The sequence below is a fragment of the Typopeltis vanoorti genome, chromosome 25 (genome assembly GCF_054136105.1).
Source record: "Typopeltis vanoorti isolate ZY-2024b chromosome 25, IOZ_Tvanoo_1.0, whole genome shotgun sequence".
Taxonomy (NCBI): Eukaryota; Metazoa; Arthropoda; class Arachnida; order Uropygi; family Thelyphonidae; genus Typopeltis; species Typopeltis vanoorti.
Window position 1 is genome coordinate 47,320,918 of NC_143573.1, and position 20,128 is coordinate 47,341,045.

The window sequence follows — 20,128 nt, forward strand, 5'->3', positions numbered from 1 at the left end:
TTCTCAAATAATTTTTAATCAGTTTAAGCTTGAAAAACTTCTTTTCGCACTTGCTATACTAACAGGAATTGTTAGCGTAGCGACACTGCCTACCGCAATATGGTTGAATGAGTGCCCTTATTAAGCCGTGCCGTGAGGCAGGCTGCCGCTATGCTACACCCTGTCAACGGTACTGACAACCACTCACTACCCTCCATCATGAGAAAGCTGCCTACTATGCTGAAAACAAAGACTTGGTACAGCTACTTCAGTAAGAACACTACATTGTGCCAAAATTTACTTCTGTAAACAGTGTCAGTAGAGTTATACGGACTTACTAAAGTTTTGGACCCTCTCTGACTGATTTCAAGATAGTCTTTCTTTCTTTCTTTGCATCTCTCTCTCTCTCTCTCACAGGGCATCCTAGTGGCATAGAGGACTTACCAGAGAATGACTTCTCAAATCCCCAGGTCTGGAGTTGGATAGCACAGGATGTTCTTGGGGACCTAGGCCTCTCCCAATCCTACATGTGGGACTACAGTATATAGCACTGTTTTCAGTGCAAAATTAGAAATAAAAAATAAAAAATCTCCACTAAGCAAGACAGTAGTCTCACACCAGGCAGTGAAATCCACACCCATCTAAAGACATTCACAAATATTCATGCCTATGGTGGGAGTTAAACCTGGAGTAGGTATGCTAAGCATTTGGCCTACCAGACCAGCAAATTAGAATTAATCACAAAAATCTCAGTTTTGATTTTGCTATCAGATTATATTCATCAATAATACGAGTAAACATACCTGTTAATTATTATATTTATATATTTTGAATATTAATATAAAGCCACCAACAGAGAGAGAGAGAACTGGAAGGACATGGTGCTGCACCCTCTGAGGAAGCTAGGTGAAGAAGAAGAAGAAAGAATATAAAGTCAAATGAATTTACTGAAAATGTTTCATATCAATGCAACACAATGCAACTAATGTGCATGTAGGTCTATATATATTGGAATAAAAGTTTTTAAAAAATAAAAACAAATAAAAACTGAAAATAACAGGATATCAAAAGGCCTAAGCAAAAATCTTGAAAATATTTCACGTTAATTCTTTATAGTTAAAAAAAAAATCTTCATGCAATAAAACCAAATGACAACTAATAGTTTATTACACTTTAAATTAAAATTTGAAAAAAAGCCATTATTTAAAAAAAAAAAAAAAAACAGTAATAGTATTAAAATATAAGAGATATCATTATCAATTTCTTAAACATCCATGGAGGTCAGATGTTAGTAATAATAATAATAACACAAGTAAAGTTTTATTTGCCAAATATTTTAACCTAAGACTAACAGATCATCTTCAGTAGCAGGCTAGTATGAACAAGGTAGAATGTCATCATCATCATCAAATTCCTCACATGTACCCTCAAGGGGGTGTACAGGATATGATAGTACTACATGAAAAATTTACATCATTACTAACTTCCTATCTACAATTTTCCTCCAAATCAATCTGTTACCTGTCAAGACTCCAACATTGTCAGATCTTATATTTCTATCTTCTAAGACACTTTTCACCACATCAATCCACCTATATAGATGATTGTAGACGGAGAAGTTGTACAATAGGTGTTCTCCCGCGATGAGTCTTCGGACTCCTTGGAGGTGTCACGAATAATAATAATATCTTCGTCTTCCTCTGGGTCTTTTTCCTGTCAACCTGGCAGAGAACACTTGTTTTGCTAATCGTTCCTATCCCATTCTGTTTAAGTGACCATATCACCTGAGATTAGCTCTGCTAATACATTTCTGGATGCTAACAATGTCAAGTTCTTTCCTAATATCCTAGTTTTTAATAAGATACTGCCATTGATACCATCTGTTCATGTCCCTAATCTTTCTCAGGATTCTCATATCTGCAGTCTCCAGTCTTTGGTCAAGTGTTTTATTTCGAGCCCAGCTCTCAGATTCATAAGTGAAAATTGGTTTGAACCTGTCTTGTATTAGCTAATTTAGTGTTTTAACTAATTTCTCTCTTATTCCATATAAATTTATTCAGTTGACTTCCTACCATACCTTTGTTGATTCTGTTGTCTATTTCGATATTTAATTTACCATCTTCACTAAAATTCATTTCTAAGTAGCTGAAATGTTTTACTTGTTCTATAGGTTCTCCATTCACAATGCAGTTGATATTTTTATTTAATTTAGTAATAAACTGAATCTTGCAGACTTGTAGCAGGTTTATTTAGAAGTATAACATCATCTGCATAAAGCAAAGAGCTGACATTAACATCTCCAATTTTGATATCAGGTTTAATACCACTTTCCTTCATAATGTGATTCATATAGATAATGAATAACAGAGGGGATAATGTACTTCCTTGTCTGACACCAGATTTAACATTAAACCATCTTCTTGTACTATCTTCAATTCTAACTGCTGACTTACAACTCAAATAAAGACTAAGCATTGATTGATATAATGCCCTACTGACACCATACAACTGCAGCATTTTGAATAGCTTCTCTCTTGGCACCTTGTCATATGCTTTTTTCAGATCTACAAAACTTAAATACAGATCTCTGTTATATTCCCATGCTTTCTCGACTATTTGTCGTAAAATGAAGATCTGATCCTGACAGTCTCTATTTGGCCTGAATCCAGCTTGTTCTTCAGCAAGCTTCTCTTTCACAATCCTTCTCAACCATTTCTCAAGTATACTGGCATAAATCTCTATCACTATCAACAATAACATAGTCAATGTTATTGTTGATAGTGATGTTTTCTCTCTAGTGCAGGATACTAGAGTGTACGCTAGAAGGTAGAATGTTAATAATGGATTTTTTAAAAAAAACTATATGAGCTCCTGGATGGTATGATAAGGTAACTTGATATATATAGATAACAAAAACTATTGATAGCTGATAAGAATGAGACTTTTTTTTTTAGCAAGGAGAGGCAGTTATTCAGATTTCAATTAGGACAACGTAGCAAGGTTTGAGCATTCTCTTTAAATAAAATTCCGATTTCAAGTGGCACTTGAAAGGCTAGTAGAGTATCTTTGTGATGTGACAAAATTGGGAAGATATCATTCATATAGTGTACCCAAATTGATAGTAGTGGCTCTATGGAGGAGATAAGGATTTCCTCTAAATATTCAAACTTTTATTGAAGATTAAAGTCTGCCAGTATAGGAGAAAGATTACCTTTCATTGATTCTCCAACTTATCGAATAGGCTAAATTTCTATCTCGACTTTTAAGCTCCCAAATTGGCAATTCATGCTCATTCATAAAAAAGCTCTTCAGATTTTCATTTGCTGTCAAAAACCTTCCCTCGTGATATAAACAAATCATTCAACTTTGTTACCCAGTACTTTATTTGCCAAAATAAAATCAACAAACAGATTGAAGGTACTTCAATGGAAGCACTGGCAAACTATTATCTTGAACATTTAGAAAAAATACTTTTCTCCTCCATACAGCCCTGCCCATCTGGCCCATCATGAAGATACTCTAACAGCCTTTCTAAATAACCTATGTCCATGTATAAATTCTACTGTGGAAATAGAAAATGATAGTAAACTGGTCTTCTCAAATTATATTACTTTTCCATTCTCCTTCTGGTGAATTAACTACCTCTGTCTACTGCAAACATACTTTCACTAGTCACTACATACAGCAGCAGTCTGTGCATCATCATTCTAAAAAAATTGGCATTATAAAAACTATATTAACATCGATCTTATATTGTATGATCTATTCTACAGGTTCTCAAGCTAAAACTTCTCAATATCCAATGCATTGTGCAAAATAATCGTTTCTACAATTAAAAAATACAGCATGTTTTTGATTTTTAAATGTTTTTGATTTCTGTTTCTGAGAACCAGATATGGAGGGTTCCATTCCACATATTTAGGTATCTCTGAACTGATTTCAAAAATACCAAGAAGTGCAACCTACTCTTTTCCCCCTACAGTTAGAAGAGGTGGCAATCACAAGGAACTTGGTATACATGAGGAAGGTAAACAGGAAACAATCTCCTGTTTCTTTTTTAAGGAAATTACAATGTAGACTAAATATTAATTACAATAAATTTAATTAATATTTCTGATATTTTGGCAAATATTTTAGAGGTATACTTGTGGCATAATTATAACTTTTTTTTTTTTTGGTGTTTTTTGGCCTCATAAAAATGAACTTACCACTTTCTTATAACGGATCAATAGCCTTCATCTACACATTCAATTCAACATGGAAAAAAAAGAAAAGAAAGAAAATGCTGGTAGTTACCATTCTTGGACATCTTCTTACTTGCACAGGCTCTGGTACTTTGTCAACCAGCGTTTTTTTTTTATCAAAAACCTACCTTTACCAGTAGATACATTCATCAAAAGTCTGCTCATCAAACCTCTCAAAAAATTGGTGTTATTAAGTCTTTAATTAATAGAGCACATAATGTATTCTCCTCTCTCCCAAGCTTACAACAAGAACTTCTCACTATCAAAACTTTAATGTAATTAAATAGTTGCAACCCTCATCAAATCCAGCAGATAATTGACTCCTATGTTTCTACATCTAAGGATTCTTCAACAGACTGTAGGGTTCCAATCCCTTATACAAGGATGGTCTGAAAAGTTCTCGGCTTAACAATGAAAAAACAAATTTATAATTTCAAAATTATTTTTAATTTTCAACAAGCTCCCTTACAACTAATACATTTATTCCAGTGATGCTCCAGCACCATTATCCCATCCCTGTAGCAGTTCTCAGTAAGATCTGTAAAATACCCCTCTACAGCTGCAATCATTTGAAGAAATCTTGATTTTAAGAAAAATGCTGACCGGCAAGGATTAGTTTTGGGAAGAGAAAGAAGTCAGAGGAAGCGAAATCTGGGGAATAGGGTGGATGTTCCAATGATTCATAGTGCAGATCCCTTAATTTTCCCATTGTCTTGATGAAAGATGATTTTTTCTTCTGCAAACTGGGTCTTTTCTCACGAATTTTTTTGTCTAGTCTGGTTAAAAGATCGGAATAACATTCCCCGGTTATTGTTTTATCCTTTTCAAGATAATTAATAAACAAAAGGCCTTTAGCATCCCAAAACACTGATGCCATGACCTTTCCTGCTGATGGAACCGACTTTGGCACTGAACACTGAATCATTGCATTTCATTCAGTGCATTTGGCACTGAATCATGGCAACCAAAAGTGATTCTAAAGTCAAAGATAGCGGGCTGAAATGTGTGTTCTTGGTTGGTGGACTGAAGTTCTGAGGAGAAGCACTCAGAATTTGAGGCAGTTTTGTGGAACCAAATTTGTTGAGGTTTGGGAAGTTTCTTAAGGTTGATGCAGATTTTAGTAGTTTCTCATATTTATATTTGCTATGTTGAAGTAGAGCGGCCTTCTTTCAGAGTATCCTGTGGTAGGTGTCCAAAGCATGGTCGGCAAGTTCTGAGGGGGTCATAGTGGGGGAACCAGATGCAGTTCTTGTGTTTGATGATTCTGATATTGGCAATCCTGCCTGTCTAGCCATAGTAAGACAGTTTACAATGGCAAAGGAACCTGGTAAACACCTGGAAGGTCTAAGGACTAGGGCTGGTCTTTGAGGGAGCAGATAAGGGATGCCAATTTCTTATATAGTCTGTAAAGGTTGTAAGGTTGTGTTTTTATAAGATTTTTTACTAGTTTTTCAGATATGCTCCAGATATATGGAATGGTGATAGATTTTGTGTAGTCTCTGTTCTTAAGGTGGAGAAGGGCTGTGTTGCATGCTTTTGGGGTTTAATATTTTTTGAATGTGTGTGTGTGGGAGGGGGGGGGATTTCTGTAAATGGAATACTAGTGATACATCAGGCTGGCTTGTAATGAAAGTATCTAGAATGTCTAGACTTGTCATCATTTTCTTTTCTAAGATGTTAGATATGTTACAAAAACGTTAAGAGCATCCAGGCCATGTGGCCAAATCTGGAACACATCATCTGTGTAGCATAGCCAAACAATAAGTCTATGTGAGGGGATGAGTTTAAGGCTTTCTCCATGAAGGTCTCCATGAAGTAGTTAGTTGGGGGGGGGGGGGGGTGATAAAGCAGAGCCCATGGATATTCCCTTTATTTGTTTGTAGAATTTTCCTTGTCAAACAAAATAGCCAGAGCTCATGGTGAACTTAAACAGGACTCAGATGTTGGTAAGAAATTCAGCTCAGCTTTGAAAGTTCTAAGATGTCTTTAAATGGTGAATAGAGAGGAGACATCAAAACTGACCATTATACCAATGTGTCGGAGTGTTAGGCTTTCTACACTAGCTTTAAAGTAGGCTGAGTTTTAATGTGTGAAATGGTGTTGCCAGTATAACGGGAGAGCACCTTGGCTAAATGGTTAATTTGTATATGAATGAATCAATGCCATACATAATTGGGTGTAATGGCACATTCTGTTTGTGAATTTTTGGTAGCCCATATAATGAAGGAGGGAGATGTCTAGAATTGGTTGGTTTTAGTATATTAGAGGTTTCAATGTGTCTGGAGATTACTTTTTTTTAAAGAAGACTATAAAGTATTCTGTACCTTGAGGGCTCACTTTAGCGGGTACGGCGGTGATGACCTGAGGTACCTGATGCTGGACCATGCTTTATTTCATGTAATATACATCTGTTATATTATCTGTAGATTGGTCCCTACTCTTCTTTCTTTCTTTCCTTCTTTCTTGCTCTTTCCCCTCTCCCAATCTTTCTATTTTACTTTTCTTAATCTTTTGCAGTTTATTTAGTAAGCTAAACAAACACAGAAAGAGGCAATGCCAAATTACTTCTGTATATATTTTGGCAAGAAAACCTTATGAACACATAAGTTATTGTGATATAGCACTAGAAGATGGGCCACCAAGGTCAGAAGGCATGGAAATGGTTACTGCAGAAGAGTAGAGAGGAACTTCCAATGAGGTTAACAAGAATGATGAAGCTGGATCAAAGCCTTCTGGAAGTTCAACTTCTGACACAGTTAATCTCAGAAGAAGACACCTCTGCTTTACTGATTTACATAAAATAGGAACATAGAATAAGATTTTTACAAGGAAGATAATAATACTGAAGGAGAATTTGAAATGAGAGAATTTGTTGAGGAACCCATAATAATAAAAATCAGCAATGGAACAGCTACCAAAAGGAAAAGCTACTGGTGCTGATGGTGTGTCAGTGGAATTATTGAGAGCAGCTGGAGATGACGTAGTAAATATATTGACTGAAATTTGTCAACAGGTTTGGAAGAAAATATTCTGGCTTAAAGATAGGAAAACATCAGTATTCATCCCAATTCCAAAAAATCAAACCCCAGAGATTGTGAGAATTATAGAATCATTGCTTTCATTTCACGTGCAAGTAAAGTTATGCTGAAAGTCATCCAACAAATCAAAGGTTGGAGTCATATGGTGCATTGAGAAATGCCACAAGAACAGGCAGGAAAGACAGAGAACTAGAGACCAAATAGCAAACATGAGATGGATTATGGAAAGAACAAGAGAATTTCAGAAGGAAGTATTCATCTGTTTTATTGATTATGAGAAAGCTTTTGATTGCATGGATCACAACAGACTGTGGATTGTAATGCGCTCAATGGGAATACCTAAACATCTAATTCTCTTGATAAGAGAGCTATGCGATAACAAAGAAGCTTCAGTAAAAAAAAACAGTCTTTGGAGAAACAGACAGTGTTCGAGTGGAAAAAGGGGAGTGCAGCATGGTTGTATATTATCACCTTACTTTTTAATATTTATAGTGAACTATACAAATACAGCTCTAAACCATTCCAATTATGATTAATTAAATTCCTAAACAGAATATGGGAAGGAGGAAACATCCCACAAGAATAGAAGACAGCAATAGTCATAAACATATTCAAAAAAGGAAACAGAAAGGACTGCGAAACTACAGAAGAATATCCTTATTAAATACATGCTATAAAATATATCTAGATATAATTAAAAGTAAATTAACACCATTGGCCAAGGAAATTATTGGAGAAGAACAGTGCAACTTTAGGAAAGGAAGATCCTGCACAGATCCCAAATTTACATTCAAACAAATTATAGAAAAAAGAATTTAACCTGCCAACACGTATGGCCTTCCTGGATTATGAGAAAGCATACGATCAGATCAACAGAACAAAAGTAATCAATATACTGTATGAATTGAAAGCCCCACCTCAAACCACAAAAGCAATAGCAAATATAATGGAAGAAAGCCATATTAAAATTAAAATTAATAATGAAACAACCGAAAAAATTAAAACTGATAGAGGTCTTATTCAAGGAAGTGGATTATCACTAATACTCTTCAATATATATATATATATATATATATATATATGGAAAAAATTTCAAGAGAGTGGAGGAAAAACAAAATCATAGGAATTAAAATAGGAAATAAAGGATTAACCAGCCTTCTGTATGCTGACGATCAAGTTATTTTTGCTGAAAACGGACACCGATTACAGAAAAATCTACACGTATTGAACAAAACAATAGAACAGTATGACATGAAAGTCTCAATAAATAAAATGAAATCAATAGCATTTCAAGGTAAAGAAATTAAAAGATGCAAAATAGTCATCCACAACAAAGTAATCGAACAAGTGAATTTTTAGGAGATGTAATTTCCTAAATATTTAGGAAATTACATTAACCCCAATAAAGAAATCCACATTGCATATAAAAAGCAAAAATTCCTAGCAGTCATTGGAAGTTTGAACAGACACTTCAATAAACAGATGTCTAGAATAACCCAAATAAAACTATATAAAATAATAGCCAAACCAATTCTAAAATATGGCAGTGAAACATGGACTTGGGGAGAACGAGATAAAAGACAAGGGGAAGCTGCAGAAATGAAGTTCCTAAGACCGCTCACAGGCTATAAAAGAATAGACAAGATTAGAAATAAGAAAACAATTATCCATAATTAACATAACAGAAGACATCACAAACTATAGAAAGAACTGGAAAAGCCATGTAGAAAGAATGAATGAGGACAGATGGCCAAATATTGCCTGGAAATATAAACCAAAGGGACACCAATCAAGAGGAACACCCAGGAGGAGATGGGCAGAAGACTTTTTAAACCTTTGAAAATGTTACAGGCAAGCAATAGCCTAATACGAGAAGCCAAGAAGAAAAAGAAGTAGTGAATATATTATGAGAATGGCTGATTTAGACAAAGATTCAGCTGGAATTAAGATTGATGGCAAAAAAATAAATAATTGAAGATATGCAGATGATACAACCTTATAGTATTAACTAAGGAAGATCTTGAGTGGTTGATTCTACTGGTTAAGAGAGAAAGTAACAAAGCTGAGCTTAATTTAAATATCAGCAAAACAAAAGTGATGGCTTCCTGGAATTTAAATGGATTTATAATAGAGGGAGATAAAACAGAAATCATTGAAAGTTATGATCTACTGGGATCCAGAATTCCAGAATCGGAAATGATGGTAAATGTGAAGATGAAATTAAAAGAAGGATAGTTATGGGAAAAAAGCAATGTTAAACCTGACAAAAATTATGAAAGACAGAGGTGTGAGTAAGGCCACGAAAGTTACAATTGTCAAAACGATGGTATTACCAGTAAAGATGTATGGATGTGAAAGCTGAATAATTAAGAACAAAGACAGTAAGCAAATTGATTCAATTGAATTATGGGTGCGGAGGAGACCATTAAGAATCCAGGGACTGAAAGAATGCCTAATAAGAAGGTTTTAAAGACTATAAAGGCAGAATGATTTACTAAAAAGTTACTACTTCTTAGCTGGGAGCCAGTGTAGGCAATCATCATTCTTCAGTGTTCTGTCTGTAGCTATGTGTGGTCACTGGCCTGTTTTGAGGGATAAAAAACCCAAGTTTCCAGGAGGAAAAACTCCCTAAGTCTGTATGAGACTAGCTAACTCCCCTTTTGTTAAAACTTTTTTGACTAAAGGTTTCTCATATCACAGATGGGAATCAAACCCGTCTTTCTGACCATGGGACTTCATCTATACTGACTGATCTATGGAAGCTCCATTCAAACATTTCTTAAATCTAAAGTGTCTCTCCTTGACAAAAACCTTAGAAAGTCTGGTGCTTATCGGCTATCAAGAGTTTTTTTTTTTTTTAACCTGTATATCAAGTTACTACATCTTACCCACATCTCATTTATTATACCATCATGTAGCTCATACCATTTTTTTTCTTTCTTTCTTTTTTAATATCCATTCCAAATTTTCTACTTTGTTCCTACTATCCTGCAACTGAAGATGACCGGTTAGTTTCTGGTTGAAATATTATTATTATTTTCTTGAACTCCATGGAGTCACAAGGCTCATCATGGGAGGATATTTGGCAAAAGTTTTCTTTGTTTTAATTAATATATTCTGTCTGCGTGTACACAACTTTCATTATTATGACACAAAACATCATCTCATTTTACTTTTGTTGGATTGGCACTCTATTGAAAATGATAATTTCAATTGTTTTTGTTAAACTTCATAGCAATCTACATGTTGCTAGCACTTCAGTTACCATGAAATAAATAAATAAATAAAAAAAACCAAGTTATTTTAAATAAAATCACACTAGTATTTCACTGTACCATAGACATATATATATATACTATGCATCATAGAGTGCATTACACATACACACTATTTGGACTTATTACTGATTTAGTATCAAGAAATAACATAAAAGAAACAGGAAACTAAGAAGATAATTTGTGAATGTCAAATGTTAACTTCTGAATGCTACTTACTTAAGTAGATATTTGATTTCTCTCTCTCTCTCTCCCTCACACACACCCCAAGCTTCCAATATTGTAAAATAAGCAAGACACGTGTACATAATCTATAAAGAATTAAACCAAATTAAAGATTTTGATGTTAATGCACTATATAATTTAATTTATATACTGTTTGATATATTACAAAGAATAAATATACCTACTATTTTACTACATGCAATATTGAATATATACAAAGATAATGAAAGAAAAATAAAAATGTCTGAAAAAAGTGTCTATAAACCAAGGAGTAAGACAGGGGTGACCTCTGTCTCTAACACTTTTTAATATTTATATTAATGAAACATTAATACAGTGGAACACCTTAAACAATCCAGGTATAAAAATTTCCTGGAATAACTAAATAAATATGTTAATATTTGCAGATGATCAGGTAATAATATCTGATAAGGAAGACAATTTACAAAGAGTAATATATAATTTAAACATTATAGTAGAACAGTTTGGAATGAAAATACCCATAGATAAAACTAAAACAGTGGCATTTTTGGACAAATCATAGTTAGAAGTAAAATAGTTATTAATAATAAAATAAATACTTTCAATTATCTTGGATGTGAAATATCATATAAAGGAGAAAAAGACAAAATTAAAAACTTCAAAATTTTTACAGATTATAGACCTGATAAATAGAACACTCAACCCAAATATTGTACAAAAAAGAAATACACTTGAAAATATACAATACTTTAGCAGTGACTACATTATTATATGGCAATAAACAAAAAAGATAAAGAATAAAAACAAGTGAAATGAGATTTATGAGAAGAACTGCAAAATGCACATCATTAATGAACGAAGATATATTAAAAGAATTCAAAATAAAATCAATAGAAGAAAAAACTAATAATTACAAACAAAATTGGATAGAACATGTAAACGAAATGGCAAACACCCAATATCCTAAACAATTAATAAAATATAAACCAACTGGAAAGAGAAGGTAGACCTCAAAAGAGGATATTAAATGGATAATGAGACCAGAACAGACCAATATGGTCTACATCCATAATCAGTGTGATGATTATGATGACTTAAGTGAAGTAATTTAACCAACATTCAGAAACGTAATGTCTTTTCTTTTTTTTTTCTACTTCAAACTCAAAATGAGTGTAGTCAATGTATTAAAAAATATCCAATCATTAAAAAAATAAGTTAACAAAAATCCTGACAAATTTATTCAGAAGAATGTTTCCACTCATTTGTTATAGATTTTTTTTTTTTAATGATATTCATTGACTGTTTGTTAATCAGCTCTCATAGAAATTTTCACTTCACACTATCTACAGTGATATCTGCTGGAATAGAATTACCACCATCCACTGGTTATTAAGATCAGAAATATGCATCAGGAAATATTCCTTCATAGGGCTGATGATGCAGATGATGATGAACATTTCAGTTATTTCTATCCACATTGGTGAATGTGCATATGTGTTTTTCTGTGGTCTTGTCATATAACTGATGACTAAATAACCAAACTTATCATAGGTAACAACTGGGTATTCAGTTTCATTATGCTGTCACTATAAAATATCCAGAAAATTACTGTATTTATGTAGAGGAGATTGCATTGACTATTCTGGTGTGAATGTTAGAACACGTTTCTAAATCACGAGCTTCATTTTGGATTCAAAGATGGACGTGCATTTTAATTTTTTGGTATGTTCCAGGGCACAAAGCAAATGCTTTCTACATGATATGTGAACATTTGCTTTAAGGAAATGTACATTTCTATCACTGCCTTCTTTTTTAGATTCAAACATCATTTTCTTAGGTCTCTTCCCTCTTTTTATTCACTGTTAATTGTTTTGAATATCATTTATACAGATCTATACCTTTTGGCATAAAGAATACAAATCAAAATGCAATACATTATGGATCTTCAAATATTTATATATGACAAACAGTGACTAAGCACTGCATCATGTACCGATCTATCCACATCATCCTTAGGATGGATATTAGTTGCTGTGGACTTAGGTAGGCTTGAATGTGACTCATCATGATATCCGTTTCGCTTCTTCTACTCACCTGAGATGTGCCACCTTTATCTACATCATTAACTTAAATATTACTATTGCTGCACAGACCTTGTAAATTTGCCTAGATTTTGTTAGTGGAATCCTTTGGCATACAAAAATCCAATTGAAAACCGTACATTATTATGCATATAACTCTAAAATGGTAGCATAATTTTATGTTAATTTACTTCTTGAATGGCTCTCATCATAGAAAAATTTTCAATAATATCAAGAAACACCATCATACCTGAAAAAGCTATAACTGCAGCACAATTTTCATTCAAATTCTAACTTTCAGAAGTATAAATTTGCAATGTTTCAAACATCAGCAGAAAAAAAGTACACCCACTAGTTTAACATCACTTTGCCAAATCATAACTATACTAGTTATTAACATTTAAAGGCAAATTACGATTCTTTTAACACTATCATACCTGAAAAAGCTATAGCTGCAGCACAATTTTCATTCAAATTCTAACTTTCAGAAGTATAAATTTGTAATGTTTCAAACATCAGCAGAAAAAAAGTACAGCCACTAGTTTAACATCACTTTGCCAAATCATAACTATACTAGTTATTAACACTTAAAGTCAAATTACGATTGATTTGGTTTTTAAGATATATTATTATTATTTATATGGGTGCTCAATGGAGTCAAAACACTCATCACATGAGACCCACTCTATCCATTAACACAATACCTATCATACATCATATATGTATCTATAGTTATGAAAATATAGCTACAGTTCAAAGGAAATGAACCAGTCGAAAAGTCAATTCAGTGTTGCATTATTATTTTGTTGAATTTCTATTGTACTGAATTTTTGTTATTAGCTGATAACACACTGGTGGATAACAATACAAAAATGTATATATTTGTTACCAATATCTACTTAAAACATACTCTTTAAACACATTTACTTGAATATAAGTTCCCAATTTTAAAAATCTTCACCTAAAGAATTATGAACTTAAAAAATTACAACTCCTTTATAAACTATAATATACTCGTGTGTGTATACATACACACACAGTGATCTCTCAATTATCAATGGGAAATCAATGTGCTGGACAATTAACCGAAAGTAATGATCTCATTAGCTGTTCTTGGAGTTAGACTACATATTAATTCAATTTAAAGAATGATAATGACTGGTGAATTGAAGCCTGGATAAATGGTAGATCAATGGTATACCAATGACATATGCAGGGGAAGTGGGCATATTGCAACAGCGCATTGAAAACTTTGTTGTTAGTTCATGACATTATGATATGCCACAGTACAGAATACATCTCAAAAGGATTATTAACTCATTATTATATTAATTTAATATAACAATTTAGTACATACAATTTAAAGAATTATATCAAGTGATGTAATAACCTGCTGGTAATCAAAAACACGAATATTTGTTAATAAATTTAATATTTTTATAAAAAAAAGTTAAGTTCTTTTAAAATAATTAAAAAGAAAAAATCTCCCTCCCATCCATTCCAAAAATTTTCTGCATATGACACTAATGTGATTTTATAAAGCTCCTTTGTTCAAGGTCCAAGTGAGATATCCAGACTATGGTAAGTTCATCAGGCCAATTAGATCACACTTTTTTTTTTGTTGCATTCAACATAAAAAATCAATGTTAGGATAATTAATACTCAAAACATTCTCTACTCATAATTGATTATGCAATTCAAAGTCCTTCACGAAGTTTCAGATAAGAATAGCCTCCAATTGTGCTAACATAAAACAAAAAATAAAATACATATTTCAAAAAGTGGAAGAATGATATTATGAAAATCAATAAAGAAATCAGGAAAAACTGCTTAGATAAACATTGCATTAGAAGTAGGCTCTCAAGACCTATCCCACTGCTATAAATCTGGTATGGATAATTAGTTATTGATAATTACTCATGTAATGGTAAAAACAGATGACTTGAGAAAATAATTACTAACTAAATTTATTTAGCTAAGAAATTGGCATAGTAATTTATTACATAAATAAATTTAATTAGTAATACACCTCTATAAATATATGAAGAGCAAAGTAAATAGAAAGAAACTAATAGTATGATAAAGTTTTTGGTTCATTATTAATTTATATATTGAAAGTAATAATAAATTGAAACAATTTATTACTTACAAAGTAATAAATGATGAGATGCAAACACTAGCTTCAAAGTGATTTAGACTTGAATAACTGGCATTATGAGAAGAAATACAGAAGTGTAGTTTTAATGTGCATAAAAGGATAATGCTGCACTTTGATTGGCATAGGATGAATATGGACATATCAATAGCAACAGCGGATTAAGCAGAGATGGCAAGGAAATATTGGTGAAACCTGATGGGGAGGAGATTGAAGTTTAGAAGCCATATGGCCATAGACTACTCAATGAATGTGTTATTGCTTATTTTTCACTGCTGTATCACACACCAACAAAATAGCTATAGTAAATAGACACAAATTGTTGAAAGCTTTCATACTTGGTTATAAATTAAATTAAAGATTCCAAGAAATTATATTCTTGTTTAATCCTTTATCCAAATGTAAGCAAATAAAGTTTGAATGTTAAGTATCTTCATGACCAGGCTACTTGTACATAGAAGCTGATGACTTCATATTGATTGCTTTAGTATTCTATAATTGCTGATGAGACCTCAATAAAGTTTTAATCTTTATTGAGGTCTCATCAGCAATTAATGTGAAGCCATTAGCCTCTATGTACAAGTAGCCTGGATGTGAAGCAAACAAATGTAATGTAATGAAATGTAAGCAAACAAAGTTTGCAGGTGAAGATACTTCACCTGCAAACTTTGTTTGCTTACATTTGGATAAAGGATTAAACAAGAATATAATTTCTTGGCATCTTTAATTTAAAATAGAAACAAAACGGACAATAGACCTACAGCTATTATTAACTGTAGTCCTACTGTGCGTTTTGTTTCTATTTTAAGAAATAAGCAATATTATTATTGCTTATTTCTTTTATAAGAAATAAGAACTCTCTTAGCAAGTCAATTGTTGATCAGTAATTTTTATTTCATATCACAATTAATGCACACAAAAATTTATCACATAAGCAAAGAGGATCAGAAGATGCAATGACTGCCTAAGTGGCACCACAATTTTTTCAAGTGATGTGGGGATGCATCCCCACATCTGCTAATACTTGTGTGTGTGTATGTATGGGATAGGGGAGTTATACTTTTAGTATTTAAATATATTTATAGAATCGTGTTAAGATTCTATAAATGCAAAGCCTTTTAAAGCAAAATTGCTTCTGTCTAGGAATAGGCTTGAGATAAGATATCAAAATGACTTTCTAATCTTTAGAAACCAGATATAGCTTTCTGTTCTTCAACAGATATTTTGGTCTTATTTATCAAGAGAGGAAGTACCGCACAAAAAAGTACTTGATAAACTCTCAGGTGCAATAAAATTGGGAGCTTATCCTTTATGGAAGGTTAAGAAAAAAAAAAAGCCATTTTACAGCATACTGCTCAAAACAATTAGGGGATATTTTAGTTTCTGTCAGATAATTATAAATTTCTGCAAATAATTATAAATATTCAGTACTTTATACATGAATAAATATTTCTTACTTATGGATAGGGTATAATTGATGAGATATTGTTTAAATATTCTATATTTATTAAGTTTAACAAATTATACATTTTAGCATGAAATAATTTTAACAAGAATAACCAAAAACGCTTTTGTTAATTTTTAATAGGGTTATGTTCTCCATTAACAGCGGTACATCTTGATTGCATGGACCGGATAAGATGATCAAACAGTTCTTCTGGAATATTTCCCCACTCTTCTGCGAGAGCAATTTCGAGCTCTTAAAGCGATCGTGGTGGCACCAGTCGAGCAGAAACACACTTACTTAAAGCATCCCAGGCATGTTTAATTGGATTACAATCTGGTGAACTGGCAGGCCAGAAAATTCGTTCAATATCTTCTTCCTCAAACCACTCGTACCAAATTTGCATGGTGTAGACGAGCAGTCATCCACAAAAATGAATTCTTGGCCAATTGCAGAAGCATATGGACAAACCATAGGTTCAAAAATCTCATTGTGATACCTTCGGGCTGTTAAGAAACCGTTTCTGATAAAATAGAGATCAGTATGGCCACCTATACTTATTCCAGCCCATACCATCAAACTCCCACTTTGATGTTAGGGGTCTTTCACGAACAAACTGTGAATTATTTCTTGTTCCACTTTCATGCCATATCAAGGTATGTCACAGTTATCTGGTTGCAGATTGAACCTGGACTCGGCACTAAAAAGTACACGAGCCCAATCCTTATTTGTCCAATTGCGATGTTTCTGTGCTTTTTTTCCGGGCTCTTTTGTGATTTCCAGTAAGTGGAATGCAAACCATTGGTCTTCGAGCATATAAACCTATAGTATGAAGACGATTTCGTACTGTTTTGTGTCGATACCAGCCTCCCTGTTGCTGAAGCCAGTTCACTTCGAAATTGTGTTGCATTAAATGTTCGATTTCTCCTGGCAAGTAATGACAAATACTGATCGTCTCTTGGATTTGTTGGTGATGGGCGACCTTGACTTCAGCAAACATTTCCCATCTCCAGAAAGCGATTCCAAAGTCGCGAAATTACGCTTTGAGATACACGACACACTTCAGCGACAACTTACTGTGTTTGTCCAGCTTCTAATCACCCAATGGCTCTCCAAGCCATGGATTCCGAGATATTATGTTGCTCTGTCATTTTTAACAAAATAATGAGTGGTAGATGACACAAGTTTACAATTGAAGTGATAATTATGCACTATGGAAGTGAGCACAACAAGCCATGCTTTTATATCCCACATGCTAATATTGCTAAGACATGTTTCGACAAGTCTTAACATGATTTTGTACACAGTTGCGTATTCTACACTGTTGTTATGTTGTATATTAAGAATATTTTAAAATAAATGTGTTACATTTCTAAATTATTTTTATCATCTTATTCTCATTTTCCCTCTTTTACCTTGCGGTGTCAAGGGTTTATTAATCATCGGACCTCAAACTGTTCATAGGATAAGGTGGTCAGTCCTACGCTCCGGAGTATCCTATGTCCGTAGTGCTGAGTTCTCAAGTCTGGTTTGCCTGCTTTGCAGGATGAAAAACCCCAGGATAAACTAGGGAAAAACCCTACTGTCCATGCCCAAGACCGGCTAACTTGGCTATGGCTGAGGAAGATCCTTCAACTCCTCACGTAACTGCCGGGAATCGAACCTAGGACACTTCTTCCCCAGGCATATGGTTGCAAAGCGCACGGCCATTAGGCTAACCACACAGACTAATTATTTTTATAACTTTATAATTTACAAGAAAACCAAAATATCCCCTAATTGTTTTGAGCAGTATAGCATGAAATTCTAATTTCTTCAAAACCTTTATCCATTCAGATTATCTTTAAATACAAGGTTGGTCTGAAAAGTTTTTGGACTAACAATGAAAAAACCAATTTATAATTTCAAAATTACTTTTATTTTTCAACATAATCCCCCTTAAGACTAATACATTTATTCCAGCTATGCTCCAGTGCCATTATCCCATCCCTGTAGTAGTTCTCAGTAAGATTTGCAAAATACCCCTCTACAGCTGCAATTACCTCTTGATTCGAAAAAAAAAAAAATGCTGACCAGCAAGGAAGAGTTTTAGTTTTGGGAAGAGTTAGAAGTCAGAGGGAGCCAAATCTGGGGAATAGGGGCAGATGTTCCAACAATTAATAGTGTCGATCCCTTAATTTTCCCATTGCCAAAACATCTTTCTTGGCAGGTGCATTGTCCCGATGAAAGATGATTTTTTTCTTCTGCAAACCGGGACTTTTCTCACAAATTTTTTTTGTCTAGTCTGGTTAAAAGATCTGAATAATAATATTCCCCAGTTATTGTTTTACCTTTTTCAAGATAATTAATAATAAAATGCATGTAGCATCCCAAAACATCAATGCCATGACCTTTCCTGCTGATGGAGCCGACCTTGTCTTCTTTGGCACTGAATAACCAGCTTCTGTCCACTGGACTGCTGTTTGATTTCTGGTGCGTAATGGTAAATCCAAGTCTCATCCATTGTAATAAATCAATGCATAAAAAAAAAAAAAATCAGTTTTATTCTTGTTAAAATGCTCCAAACACTGTTCAGAGATTTTCTTGCAAGTGCGTTTTTGATCTCCTGTGAGCAAGTGAGGCACCCATCTTGTGCAAAGCTTTTTCATTTGCAATTCTTCATGCAAAATATATCCTACACGTTCTTTTGAAATGCCTATAGTCTCAGCAATTTCACGCACTTTGACTCGCTGGTCATCCAATACCATATCGTGCACTTGATCAATGATTTCTGGTGTTGTTACACTTTTTGGACATCCTTCACGTGGATCATCTTCAAGGCCACGTTTAAACTTGGCAGCCCATTTCTTAATTGTCGAAAACGAAGGCGAAGAGTGCCCATAAACTTTTATGAACTTCGAATGAATTTCTTTTGGCATTAAACCTTCTTTTACAAAGAATTTTATAACCACACGATACTCAATTTTATCCATTTCATGGGATACAGACAACACTTTTGCTTCAGACAGCTGTATAAAACAAACTGCTTGATAAAATGACTTGGAATTTCACATGGATGCTTATGACATATGTACCAACTTAGAAAAAAAAAAAAAAATCAATCTTGCTGATAGTGTTGCTATCTATGGTTGAGGCTGAGAACTTTTCAGCCCACCCTCGTAACATATTTAATACATTGATTCTGTTATCTGAGCACTATTCTTCAATCTCGAGGGATTACTGCTGAGTTTAGTTAATTTGTTGAACATCTACATCTCTGTAGATTTTTAAAGAAAGATTTGTCTTTGTTTGGGAAAATCCTCAGTTTCAGTATTCTTTTTAAGTATGGAGGGAAACCTTGATCTAGCCATACAAGACTTTGAATGGAAAAACCACATTTTTGACATTGTGGGGGTAGAGAATTGGTTTTCACTGGGAAGTAAAGGAAATTAAAATGTAACAGCATCCCACCATCTAGAACTGGATAAGGAAAGTAAAAAATGTGGAAACCTTATAAAGCAAAGCTTGATAAGCACATGTGAAAATAAATAATTGGGGTGATTCTCCTGCCTACTGTGGACTCCACAACATTAATAAAATTATATGTGATCCACATTTCATTTTTTTTTTCTCTAAAAGTAGATTTAAAACTTTTTTTTAATCATGGCATTAAAGAAACCTATTTTCAAAAAAAACTTTTCAAATTCAGGTTTCGTTTTCTGCTGC

General features: G+C 33.4%; 1 protein-coding gene across 1 annotated transcript in view; it reads right to left on the bottom strand.

Moving 5' to 3' along the window:
- The window catches only part of Cpsf6 (cleavage and polyadenylation specificity factor subunit 6), a 467,838-nt gene that overhangs the window by 23,710 nt on the left and 424,000 nt on the right, over positions 1-20,128 (bottom strand). The window contains exon 17 of the transcript XR_016550513.1: positions 783-881. The gene's annotated coding sequence lies outside the window, so the exon portion shown is untranslated. The remainder of the gene's footprint in view (positions 1-782; positions 882-20,128) is intronic.